The 13,967-nt window shown below is 45.8% G+C and overlaps 1 protein-coding gene across 2 annotated transcripts in view; it reads left to right on the top strand.

Annotated features, from left to right (window-relative positions):
- The window catches only part of MYO5B (myosin VB), a 382,270-nt gene that overhangs the window by 303,424 nt on the left and 64,879 nt on the right, over window positions 1-13,967 (top strand). The gene's annotated exons all lie outside the window — the stretch shown is intronic.

Here is a 13,967-nt window from a genome sequence, read left to right as displayed (position 1 = left end):
GCGAGAAGCTGCATCCTTCTGGGGTAATTATCAGGGTAGGACATGTCTATATCAGACATTTCTAGCTTTGTTTTTGTGAAATCCTGATGTACCTGGTCGCCTCAAAAGAGCATTCTGGAGTTTTCAGAACTCTCCAAGCAATTGAAAAGGTCAGTCTAAGAATTGTCTAAAGTACGTCAAAACAGAGTAGAGCTGAGATGTCCCATGTTAAACTGTGGAGGGTCCCTGTGCAGGAAACTTAGGGATCACAGGTCCTCACAAGCATACCTGTGCTGTACAGTGCAGAGGTCTGGAGGTAAGCAGAGAAACCCAGGCGCTCATCTTTTTGTGTAACATATAATGGGTGCTAATGCTGGGCCTGTCCAATGGGAGGCGTGAACATTGGGACCCTCTGAATATGAGATAGTCTAAGGTAGATGGAAGCTTGGGGACCCGTCTCAGTATACAAGGAGCCCCCTGTTTCGCCAAGAACTTTCTAACAGAATGAATTGTTTAATAGTAGGACAAATGGCTTGCAGAGGGCATGACCCTCTTTTCTTGGAGAACGTCAAGGAAAGGCTAGAAGTCTTTGAGTCTGACACGCTTAACCGTAGATCATGCTTCAGGCAGAGGCCCCTGCTCACCTCTGTCACCTCTGATCCACCCGTGGAGCTTCCTCGCAGCCTCACTGTGAAAGCAATCGGAGTGACAACGTGTGCCACCCACTGGTTTTGCTGACACAGTACAAAACCATCCGTTTTGGAGGTGGAAGAGGAAGGGGAGAGCGTTTTACTCCTGTGGTCTCCCATGAGTTTTTGTAGCATGAGAAGGTTTTCTTGCCTTCATGGTATCCCTTTCTCCTGTTAATCTGTCCTTCCACAGCATGTCTCATCCCGTATCGAGCATCTAGCTCCATGCCGATTGCTCTGAGGGGATTCGGGATGTAAGGCATGGCCTCTGCCCACCAGGAGCTCACAGTCTAGGAGGAGTGAGTGCTACACGCCTAAAGCAGTTAAAGAACAACTGACTGTTGTAGGTGCAAGTTTAGGAGGAAACATGTCTTCATGGAGGAGGTAAGACGTGAGCTGGACCTTGAAGGGTGAGGAGTATTCGGATTGATGCGGAGGCAGCGGGAGGTTACGGCCAGTCAGGGCGCGGCGTGTGGTCCAGGTCTGGAAGGGGTGGTAGGTTGCTCTTCCTGTCCAGTGATGGGAGAGATCAGCTCAGTGCCCGTTCCCCCTGCTCAGTCCTCCAGTCTTAGCGTGCCAGGGGTGCTTTTCGCCTCATCCAGACAGCCCCTTCCTTGGCAGCCAAGAGAATGCATTCCCTCCGAGTCTTTCGATTCATGTGGAGAACCACTTCTGCTGTTCATTCCACCTGGCTGCAGACAGAGTTGCCAGTGAAGTGGAGACGCCCACAGACTTGCTGGCCTCTTACGGGGCAGCTGATGGGTGTCTTTCCCTTCCTCCCTAATTGTTTCAGACTTATTCCCAGCAGATAATTACAAGGGCATCTGTACCTTTTGCTTTTGTAATTGCAAAACACAGTTGGATGATGGAAAGGTATTGTAGAGAAGGAAAGAAAGCCTGGTATTTTCTGGTATCACAGAAGATGTTACTTAATGCTGTGATTTAAATGTTTGGGATTAGATCCAGAACACTGCGTTCCATATCCTCCTCCTGTTTGCTATCGTAGCAGATTTTGCTGAAGGGTCAAAGAGAGGATTTCCTCCCCAAACTGCCATTTGAAATACTAACTTTTGGAAAGAGGCACCATAGTGTTGTGCCACCTTTGTTAGTGTTGAGACGGAGTTGAATCCTCCATATTATTTCAGCTGGATCCTAACTTCTCCCACCGCCAAGTCACAGCACCTCGGGTGGCATTTCTTTGGAAGGTGAGTGGTGAGAGGGAAGGGCTGCGGGGCAAACCGCCACACCCGGTGTCTCTGGCTCTGCACGTGGCCTGACTTTCGGTAGCTGCCAGCCTTGGTAGCCACGTGGAGTGACCTCGCTGGTTAAAAACAAAATGCTACCTAACTGCTTCATCCAGAAGCCTGGTGTGTGTCTGCTGTGTCTGGGGGTGAAGTGAGTGAGGTTTAACGGATACTGTGTGCCTGTCAAGGTGTTTGCCACTGAAGGAAACACACAGGTGTCACGTGTGCTCCCTCAGTGTAGAGGTGAGCAGTCGTTTTGTTGACCTGACTCGAGGAGACCTTCGTGGGACCAGAGGGTCATCACAAAAAGACTTCAGCTCCCGTGGCTGCTGAGACGCAGTGCAGCCAGGTGATGCCACGTGCGTGAGCTCGTCAGGCAGCCATAGCTTCGCACAGCTGTCTCCAAAGGAAACTTGAATGGCTTCTTTGATTACGCGGATTACAACTCATAACATTTGCCTACATTTCTCCTTCTGTGGCCACAGGGCAGGTATCACTTTACAGGGAAGAACATGGCAAAGGGAAAGGGAACGCATGGTCCAGGGTGGCAGGGACTTGTGATGAAATGTCCAGGGGGCTCTTCCCCAAGGAGCCCGAGCCAAAAGCAGCCCTTTTCAGCTGGGATCTCAGGCCGGGTCCCTGCATCCAGCCTACCGATGCCCTGGGTGTGGAGCTCTTAGCCCTGTTCCGAAATTAATAGATGCCAGTGGCCACACAGTCCACCAAGCCAGAGAGGATGAATGCAGAGTCGCTGGCCAGCCGCGGCCTCCAGCGCTCCCTCACCCCGGTCTCAGGCTTCAGTATACCTGTCTGTTTTTATCCTCCCTGAGAACTATGGCCCTCTGTGAGTCACTCAAGTTGAAATGCGACAGTGGCTAAGAAAAATGTCCATGATCACGTCCATAAAGCACCGTGATAAATGCGCTGTCCAGGAAGACAAGCTCGTCCCCCAGCACCTGACTCCCAGCCCCGCCCCCAGGAGGTGTCTTACGCCTCTGCAGTCACCTGTCTCCCTCCTCGGGGGGCTTCAGAGCAGCTTTGTGTCCTGGAGGAATTGTGAAGCAAATTCCACTTAAGCAAAACAAGCGTGTGGTGGGGGCGAGGAGAGAGGGGAGCTGCTTGAATATGCAGTATTTATATCCTAGGAAAAAAACTCACCGTAACTCTTCACTCTACCTCACAGTCACGTCAGAAAAACTCATTGGTGCTTTCCGAAAAGACTTCCACTCCTTCCCCAGCTTCACCCCCTGCCCCATAGGGACTAAGTAGCATAGGATTGGAGAACTGGATGGAGGCTTGAGAAATTGCTTGGTTCACCTTCCTATTTAATCATGATTAAACAAAGGGACACATAGCTACTCGCCTTGCTTTTAAAAATCCAACCAAGAAAGAAGAATTTGGAACTTATTTTGCAGCAAAATAATTTTTTATCTCAGCTCTTCCTGCCCTTAGTTCTGGCCCTTTCTCCCCCTGAGCGCTGTGCTCATTTCCGGGCACCAGGGTCTGACACAGGGTTCTTGACCACGGCTGCACATCACAGTCACGTGGAAGCGTTCCCAGAAGCCAGGAGCCGCCTCAGACTCAGAGTCTGCCTTCGACAAGATTTCCCAGGTGATTTTTAGATGCATCCTGCCCTGCAGCTGTCGCCCAGAGGGAAGTGTTGGCCCCTGGTAAACCGCAGCCACTTGGCCACTTGACTGTCTGAGGGCAGTGCGGGACGCCTAGATTTGCCTCTGTCCTCACCTGGCATCTCGGCTCCAGCATGGAGCCACTGGGGAAGGCTTGTGTCTCCCTTCCCCTGCAGTAGGGCTTAGCGACCTTCAGACCCAGGGCCACCTTGGGGTCTCAGCCTGTGTTCCACTGAGAGGCCCAGGACGTACGTGGGGGATAAAGGGAGAGGCAAATACGGGGTATCCGTGGCGGGGTGAGCACCCTGTCACCTTTGCACTGGGAACCCATGCATGAGTATCATCTTCCTATAAATTGGCCTATTCCGGATATTTCATCTAAATGGAATCACACATGTGATCAACATGTGGCCTTTTATGTCAGGTTTCTTACACTTAGGATAATATTTTCAAGGTTCATCCATCTTGTAGCATGCATCAGAACGTTATTCCTTTATAATGCTTAACACTATTTTATTGTAAGAATACACCACGTATTATTTTACCCATTCATCAGTTGATGGGCATTTGGATTTTTTTTTAATTTTTTAACATGTTTGTTAGAGTATAATTGCTTTACAATGGTGTGTCAGTTTCTGCTTTATAACAAAGTGAATCAGTTATACATATGTCCCCATATCTCTTCCCTCTTGCGTCTCCCTCCCTCCCACCATCCCTATCCCACCCCTCTAGGTGGTCACAAAGCACTGAGCTGATCTCCCTGTGCTATGCAGCTGCTTCCCACTAGCTATCTGTTTTACGTTTGGTAGTGTACATATGTCCATGCCACTCTCTCACTTCGTCCCAGCTTACCCTTCCCCCTCCCCGTATCCTCAAGTCCATGCTCTAGTAGGTCTGTGTCTTTATTCCCGTCTTGCCCCTAGGTTCTTCTGACCATTTTCTTTTTTTTCTCTTTCTGACTTACTTCACTCTGTATGACAGTCTCTAGGTCCATCCATCTCACTACAAATAACTCAGTTTTGTTCCTTTTTATGGCTGAGTAATATTCCATTGTATATATGTGCCACATCTCCTTTATCCATTCGTCTGTTGATGGACACTTAGGTTGCTTCCATGTCCTGGCTATTGTAAATAGAGCTGCAATGAACATTTTGGTACATGACTTTTTGAATTATGGTTTTCTCAGGGTATATGCCCAGTAGTTGGATTGCTGGGTCATATGGTAGTTCTATTTTTAGTTCTTTAAGGAACCTCCATACTGTTCTCCATAGTGGCTGTATCCATTTACATTCCCACAAACAGTGCAAGAGGGTTCCCTTTTCTCCACATCCTCTCCAGCATTTATTGTTTCTAGATTTTTTGATGATGGCCATTCTGACTGGTGTGAGGTGATACCTCATTGTGGTTTTGATTTGCATTTCTCTAATGATTAGTGACGTTGAGCATTCTTTCATGTGTTTGTTGGCAATCTGTATATCTTCTTTGGAGAAATGTCTGTTTAGGTCTTCTGCCCACTTTTCGATTGGGTTGTTTGTTTTTTTGATATTGAGCTGCATGAGCTGCTTTTATGTTTTGGAGATTAATCCTTTGTCAGTTGCTTCATTTGCAAATATTATCTCCCATTCTGAGGGTTGTCTTTTCAACTTGTTTATGGTTTCCCTTGCTGTGCAAAAGCTTTGAAGTTTCATTAGGTCCCATTTGTTTATTTTTGTTTTTATTTCCATTTCTCTAGGAGGTGGGTCAAAAAGGATCTTGCTGTGATTTATGTCATAGAGTGTTCTTCTTATGTTTTCTTCTAAGAGTTTGATGGTGTCTGGCCTTACATTTAGGTCTTTAATCCATTTCGAGTTTATTTTTGTGTATGGTGTTAGGGAGTATTCTAATTTCATTCTTCTACATGTTGCTGTCCAGTTTTCCCAGCACCACGTATTGAAGAGTCTGTCTTTTCTCCACTGTATATTCTTGCCTCCTTTATCAAAGAGAAGGTGACCATATGTGTGTGGGTTTATCTCTGGGCTTTCTGTCCTGTTCCATTGATCTATATTTCTGTTTTTGTTCCAGTACCATACTGTCTTGATTACTGTAGCTTTATAGTATAGTCTGAAGTCCGGGAGCCTGATTCCTCCAGCTCTGTTTTTCTTTCTCAAGACTGCTTTGGCTATTCGGGGTCTTCTGTGTTTCCATACAAATTGTGAAATTTTTTGTTCTAGTTCTGTGAAAAATGCCAGTGGTAGTTTGATAGGGATTGCATTGAATCTGTAGATTGCTTTGGGTAGAAGAGTCATTTCCACAGTGTTGATTCTTCCAATCCAAGAACATGGTATATCTCTCCATCTATTTGTATCATCTTTAATTTCTTGCATCAGTGTCTTATAGTTTTCTGCATACAGGTCTTTTGTCTCCTTAGGTAGGTTTATTCCTAGATATTTTATTCTTTTTGTTGCAATGGTAAATGAGAGTGCTTTCTTAATTTCACTTTCAGATTTTTCATCATGTATAGGAATGCAAGAGATTTCTGTGCATTAATTTTGTATCCTGCTACTTTACCAAATTCATTGATTAGCTCTAGTAGTTTTCTGGTAGCATCTTTAGGATTCTCTATATATAGTATCATGTCATCTGCAAACAGTGACAGCTTTACTTCTTCTTTTCCTATTTGGATTTCTTTTATTTCTTTTTCTTCTCTGATTGCTGTGGCTAAAACTATGTTGAATAATAGTGGTGAGAGTGGGCAACCTTGTCTTCTTCCTGATCTTCGTGGAAATGGTTTCAGTTTTTCACCATTGAGGACGATGTTGGCTGTGTGTTTTTCATATATGGCCTTTATTATATTGGGGAAAGTTCCCTCTATGCCTGCTTTGTGGAGGGTTTTTATCATAAATGGTTGTTGAATTTTGTCAAAAGCTTACTCTGCATCGATTGAGATGATCATATGGTTTTTCTCCTTCAATTTGTGTAAATGATGTATCACGTTTATTGATTTGCATATATTGAAGAATCCTTGCATTCCTGGGATAAACCCTACTTGATCATGGTGTATGATCCTTTTAATGTGCTGTTGGATTCTGTTTGCTAGTACTTTGTTGAGGAGTTTTGCATCTATGTTCATCAGTGATATTGGTCTGTAGTTTTCTTTCTTTGTGACATCTTTGTCTGGTTTTGGTATCAGAGTGATGGTGGCCTCGTAGAATGAGTTTGGGAGAGTTCCTCCCTCTGATATATTTTGGAAGAGTTTGAGAAGGATAGGTGTTAGCTCTTCTCTAAATGTTTGATAGAATTCCCCTGTGAAGCCATCTGGTCCTGGGCTTTTGTTTGTTGGAAGATTTTTAATCACAGTTTCAATTTCAGTGCTTGTTATTGTCTGTTTATATTTTTTATTTCTTCCTGGTTCATTCTCAGAAGGTTGTGCATTTCTAAGAATTTGTCCATTTCTTCCAGGTTGTCCATTTTATTGGCAGGTAGTTGCTTGTAGTAATCTCTCATGATCCTTTGTATTTCTGCAGTGTCAGTTGTTACTTCTCCTTTTTCATTTCTAATTCTGTTGATTTGAGTCTTCTCCCTTTTTTTCTTGATGAGTCTGGCTAATGTTTTATCAATTTTGTTTATCTTCTCAAAGAACCAGCTTTTAGTTTTATTGATCTTTGCTATCGTTTCCTTCATTTCTTTTTCATTTATTTCTGTCTGATCTTTATGATTTCTTTCCTTCTGCTAACTTTGGGGGGGGGTTTTGTTCTTCTTTCTCTGATTGTTTTAGGTGTAAGGTTAGGTTGTTTATTTGAGGTATTTCTTATTTCTTAAGGTAGGCTTGTATAGCTATAAACTTCCCTCTTAGAACTGCTTTTGCTGCATCCCATAGCTTTTGGGTTGTTGTGTGTTCATTGTCATTTGTTTCTAGGTATTTCTGATTTCCTTTTTGATTTCTTCAGTGATCTCTTAGTTATTAAGTAGTGTGTTGTTTAGCCTCCTTGTGTTTGTATTTCTTACAGAGTTTTTCCTGTAATTGATATCTAGTCTCATAGCGTTGTGGTCGGAAAAGATACTTGATACAATTTCAATTTTCCTAAATTTACCAAGGCTTGATTTGTGACCGAAGATATGATCTATCCTGGAGAATGTTCCATGAGCACTTGAGAAGAATGTGTATTCTGTTGCTTTTGGATGGAATTCCTATAAATATCAATTAAGTCCATCTTGTTTAATGTATCATTTAAAGCTTGTGTTTTTTATTTATTTTCATTTTGGATGATCTGTCCATTGGTGAAAGTGGGGTGTTAAAGTCCCCTACTGTGATTGTGTTACTGTCGACTTCCCCTTTTATGGCTGTTAGTATTTGCCTTATGTATTGAGCTGCTTCTTTGTTGGGTGCATAAATATTTACAATTGTTATATCTTCTTCTTGGATCGATCCCTTGATCATTATGTAGTGTCCCTCTTTGTCTCTTGTAATAGTCTTTGTTTTAAAGTCTGTTTTGTCTGATATGAGAATTGCTACTCCAGCTTTCTTTTGATTTCCATTTACATGGAATATCTTTTTCCATCCCCTCACTTTCAGTCTGAATGTGTCCCTAGGTCTGAAGTGGGTCTCTTGTAGCCAGCATATATATGAGTCTTGTTTTTGTATGGACATTTGGATTATTTCCACTTCTTAACGAGTATGAATAATACTGCTCTGAATATTCATGCACATAGTTTTGTATGCATGTATATTTTATTTCTTCTATTTATACCTAGAGGGAGGATTGCTGGGTAATATGATAACTCTTTACTCTTTCAAGAAACTGCCACTGTTTTCCAGCATGGCTGTACCATTCTACATTCTCACCAGCAATGGATGGGGCTTCCCATATCTATACATTCTTGCCAACACTTGTTATTGTCTGTCTTTTTTTGTTATAGCCATCCTAGTCGGTGTCAAGTGGCATCCCACTGTGATTTGATTTGCATTTCTCTGATGATTAATGAGGTTGAGCATCTTTCCATGTGCTTATTGGCCATTCATGTATCTTCTTTGGAGAAGTGGTATGCAAATCACCTGCCCATTTTTAAATTGGGTTAGTTGTCTCTTTGGTGTTGAGTTGTAGGAGTTCTTTATTTATTCTAGATACTAGATCCTTATCAGATATATGCCTGGCAAATATTTTCTCGCATTCTGTGGGGTGACTTTTCACTTTCTTGATGGTGTCCTTTGAAGCATAAAAGCTTTTCATTTAGCAAGCGTCCAATGTATCTATTTTTTTCTCTGAGATTGTTTGCCCAATCCAAGGTCACAGAGTTTTACACCTATGTTTTCTTCTAAGAGTTTTATAGGTTTAGGTTTTTAATCGATTTGGGGTTAATCTATGTGTAATGTGAAGTAGAGGTCCAACCTCATCCTTTTGCATACAGATACCAGTTGTGCCAGCACCATTTGTTGAAAAGACCATATTGACTCTTGGTAGGCAAGATAAGGGGGTATCACGCCATTTTAGGATGACAAAACAGATCCCTTAAGAGTTAAGTGATCAGATTAAATCCTCACAGATAGCAAGGGGTGGAGTCGTCACACCACACGGCCAGGGGTTAAGGATGCCTTCACTTGTGAGTCTTCTACAAAGTGCCCTCTCCTCTGACTTTGGTCTCTTGTGTTCCTTGGAAAATTTGGTCCATCCTTGATACAGTTCCAAGGAAAACTCCTGCATGCAACGTCATTTATTTCTCCGCTGGGTTGTTTCTTCAAAAGGGAGAACAAGAGAAGAGTATGGTGCTTAGTGTCTATCATGAAAATTGTTTCTGCAACTCGTATCTAGACAGACTCTGTTGGTCCTGGTTAACGGGCATCTCAGCATGGCTAAACACCTCTGCCCCGCAAATGTCTGTTGGCCCGTGTGTGAAACACTGGAGGGGACCAGCCCCCCGCCCCCGGCCCCTGGAGCTCACAGGCTCCTGAAGGTTCTCAAACTAGAAGAGAAGCATAACCCCTTATGTTCCGTGTTGACATGACCAGGATCTTTGCCTAAGTTGAATGTCACAGGGCCATGAGGTATGTCAAAGTACAGGTTAACCCACCTAATCCTGACCTGAAAAACCCTGATGGATTCGTCACCTTTTTCTTAGGGGTCCTTGTGGTAACCTGACATGCCATCTTCAGGGATTCCTCTTGTGGCCTGATGTCAGTGAAGTTGTGGGACTTAGCCTCATACTCTGGTCCTACTGGAGAGATTCAGAGCTTGTCTATACCAGCCAGTCCCCGCATGAGGAAGCCTGTCCAAGAGAAGGAAGCAAAGTGCGGCCACCTTGGCAGATCCACCCCATTGTACACACTGGTCCATTGGGGCCCTGCAGGCAGGCGTGTTCTGTGGGGCGTCCCCACGTGTAGATGTTCGGTACAGTATCAGGCTCCAGATGGGAACTCAGTCAAGCAAACATCCCCCCACTGCATGTGCTCCACCACACACTGTCTTGAGGCCTGAGGAGCTTGTAACGAGGAAGCACCTTTCCAGACTGGTGGGCTCTGCTGAACCCTTGACCTGGGGCAGCTCATCCGCCATGCCTGCTCCCACTTCTTCCCAGGAGCCGTCACAGGTCCTGGGCTTTCCCCACACCCAGCTGTGACCGCTCTACCGGTTGGCATGCCTGCTCCCCAGCAGACCAGAGACACATAGGGTGAAGTGGGCCTCAATTTCGGAGAAAACACAATATTAAAGTCTGGGACATTCAGCCAGACCCCTGGCGTGCGAGTCTGAATTCAGAGAGAACAGAGCTGAGTGAGTCCTGTCTCTGAGGCCCCTACGACTCCACATAGCCCAGGGTTGGGGCCACAGTTGAGGCCTGGAATACACTTAGGATGGGAGCTCTTCTCCCACTGCTAATGTGGAATAGAATGGAAGAGCAGCTGGGCCCAGGGTGGGCTTAAAAGACACCCCCAGGCCATCGGCCACAGAGATGCCTGGGAGAGGGTGTCTCCAGGGCCACCCAACGAGGGGGGCATGGGGACCGGAGGAAGCAGATTCACACTGCAGAGACGGATGGCAGTCATGGTCCATTGTTCTTAAGGTTCCTTGGACTAGGACTGTGTTCTGTTATACACATTCCACACATGTTTGGGAACATTTTTGCATATCTTAATGAAGGGGTGGTGGGTAACGGTGGAAAGATGCTCTGTGTCCTGGGGAACTGTCCCACACACTGAGGAAGTGTCTGCCCCAGAGCCATTCCTGCCCTCCTTGAGAAACTCTGGTAGAGAGAAAAGTTTAACACTGGGTTCCAGCCATTTTAAAGCTCAGAAAATACCAAGTTTTTAAGATGTAGTAAGTGACTGCAGGTAAAGATACCATGCATGATAGGCGCTGGGAGGTTTAAAAAAAAGTATCGGAAGACGTATCCGAGCTTGGCCGGAGGCACAAGTCCAGCAGAGAAGCTAGCATGTACAAAAAATATCCACAGTACAACGCAGAAAGCTCTGTGTCCCCCAGGGAAACGGGAATACTTCAAATGCTATGAGAGAGAGAGGTTTCGTGGTACATAAGCTCCAGGGGAAACCTTGGGTACCTGTGGTGATAATAAGCGGTCTTTCCTAACTTTTACATGGGCACAGAAGACCTCCATCCAGATGTTCCTGCCAAAACAGAAAGTCTTGTTAAGAAATTCTACTTTTGGAAAAAGAATCACATATTCTATTTAGATTCCCTTGGAAGGTTTTCATCTTACGGATGAGGGAGCCTTTCCTGTGAAGATTTCATTTCTAAGAGCACAGAGGTCCACAGAAAACGGGATCCACGTTTGATTCTGGGTCCTTTGGTGAAGGACACGTACCTGCCTGGACCCTGTTGTGGTACCCCATGAGGGAGCGCCCACCCAAGCCCTTCCCTGTGGAAGGGCTGCGTTCTGCAGCATCCTCCTCCCCCATGGGTGTCACCTTGATGCAGCCATCTGAGGAAGCCTTTCAGAGAAATGGGGCAGGGCTTGGATGGGAAGGGAGAGTCACTTAGGTCTTTAGGAAGCGTTGCAGCTTTCCAAACCCTCCACATCCGTGAACTCACTGGCTACTGAAGTCCTGGGAGGTACTCGTGAGGTGGGTGATGTTCTCTCCACTTGCAGACAGGGGAGGTGAGGTGTCCAGTCTGTGACTTGCCTAAGGTCACACTGCCAGTCAGTGTCAGAGCGGGCTTCTCTGCTCCCGTCCTCCAAGTTTTTTCTGTATTGCGGTCACATCTCCCTACTCCCTCGCCATCTCCTGGAGCCTGTAACCTCCCAGAGTTATAGAACTGTCAGCAGTAAGTGGTTTTCAAATTAGAAGCATTGAAGGTTTTTAGCCCAGTGAAACGCTGCTCTAATTATTTCCCCAGAGAAATTGCAAACTCATAGTGAGAAACCAGACAGATGAGGACATGGCTAACCGAAACTGCAGGAGGTGGAAAGTGGCCTCAGAAAGCCACGCCGAAAGTGCTGAGCCACCTTGAAGGGAGAGCCCACACCCCGCTGGGCGGGCAGGAAGGAGTGCATGACCCGGGTGAAACACTGATGGTGGGCGTGGGGAGTAAGGACACTTTTCATTCTCTTGGATTCTTGCCCAGATCCATCTTGCCCCACGTGGAAGTATCAGCAAACGGAATGGTCTATGTTTAAAACTTGGGGGCTGGTGCAGAAAGAGCCTAGAAAAAAATTCAACAGTGTTTGCATGTATTAAAAACAAAATGGGGCTTCCCTGGTGGCTCAGTGGTTGAGAGTCCGCCTGCCGATGCAGGGGACACGGATTCGTGTCCTGGTCTGGGAGGATCCCACATGCTGCGGAGCGGCTAGGCCCGTGAGCCATGGCCGCTGAGCCTGCGTGTCCGGAGCCTGTGCTCCGCAACAGGAGAGGCCACAACAGTGGAAGGCCCGCGTACCGCAAAAAAAAAAAACTGCACGTCTAATTTGCAGCTTATCCATCCAGCTCTCTGTTCCTGGGCCGCCAGTATTAGGTCGGTCAGGGCTTCGGAGTTTTCTTGACATTTGCTGTGCCTGATTGAAATCATTGAAGTAACGTTTAGCTGGGCGAATAATAAGTGTTTCCATTTTTAAAGCCTCCTGGTAGAGATTTCCGGTAATTAGGTGGGTTTGGTTCACGGTCCCAAAGGGCACAGAGCAGCAGAAACGCTACCTGGGCCCGATCCCAGCACCCTCTGCCGCCCCCTCCCGAAGGGGGGAACCCACACATTGTGAGCCTGCGGAGCAGGGCCATGCGCACACCTGGTCAGCTCCGAACAGAACAGATGCTGTCTTTCCCCTGTGACCTTGCATTTGTGACAGACAGGACACATTGAAAAGGTAAAGGGCATGGAAACAAAGTATATTAGTGGATGTCACGGTCTGGGGGGAGGGGAGAACAGGGAGTGACTGATACTAGGTGTCGGGTTTCGTTTGGGAGTGATGGAAATGTTCTGGAATTCAACATTGGGGATAGTTGCACGACTTTGTGAAGGTACTAAAAAACTATTGAATTGTATACTTTTAAAAAGGTACATCTTTACAGTATGTGTGTTATATCTCAAGCTGTTATTTAAAAAAAGGTAAGGCACAAGCCATTTTATGTAGAGAAAAAAAAAAGATGGAAAAAAAAAGCCATTTTGTTATTTGCACCTTCTCTGAGACCCATGGCTGTGTTGTCTTCCACCAAACCAGGCGAGTGTCTTCAAAGGCATGGAGAGGCTCTGAGCTCAGTCTGTTTTCCTTCTCGTCCCAGGGAGTGGAGATGGGTGGCCTGGGAGGGAGGGGGAACCCAAGGACCACACTGGCATGCAACTGTGGAGGGCAAGGGGAGCAGCTCGCAGTGGCCCCTGATATTCCACAGTACTCATTTCTTTGGATAAAATTTCTAAAGGATCCCTTTTAAAAGCGAATGGGCTCCAGGAGAAGGGATGCAATCCGTTTATTCTGCATTAATACTTTAGAATGAGGGAGATTGAGTAACTGGACAGTCACTCAGCAAGGCCACAGGTGATGGTAAATGGTAACACACGATCTCAAGGCAGCACCTACATGATTTCCAAATGGGCACCGTGGACAGCATGTGGACCTCAAGACAGAGTGTGTGTGTAGCATCTCCTGATGCCTCCGAGGACTCGGAAGGAGTGGGGACAGATGGGCCGAATTCACCTTCAGAGGGACTTAGACTGCAAATTCAAAGTCTCCATAGAGTAGGATTGTGCTGCAACAGAACATGAGTTCCACGTAGAGGCTGTGAGCGTCCCCTGAAAACTGAGATGAGAAGCGAGGAGAATATGAGCGTCTGTGTGAACTGAGGTCGCTTTCAGGAGAAAGGGTCAGAGCCCGCCTGGAAAATGACGTCTTTGGTCATTGAAAAGACTGCATTTGTTTAAGTAGAGATCTCCTCAGAGGCCAAGGGATAAACTCAAGGCTCTCTTAAAGATTTCCTTCCAGAATGTACCAGAACGGCACTTACTTAAAAG

Source organism: Delphinus delphis, chromosome 13 (assembly GCF_949987515.2).
Source record: "Delphinus delphis chromosome 13, mDelDel1.2, whole genome shotgun sequence".
NCBI classification, from domain to species: domain Eukaryota; kingdom Metazoa; phylum Chordata; class Mammalia; order Artiodactyla; family Delphinidae; genus Delphinus; species Delphinus delphis.
Note: the sequence above shows the minus strand (reverse complement) of the source record. Positions and strands in the feature narration are given on the sequence as shown.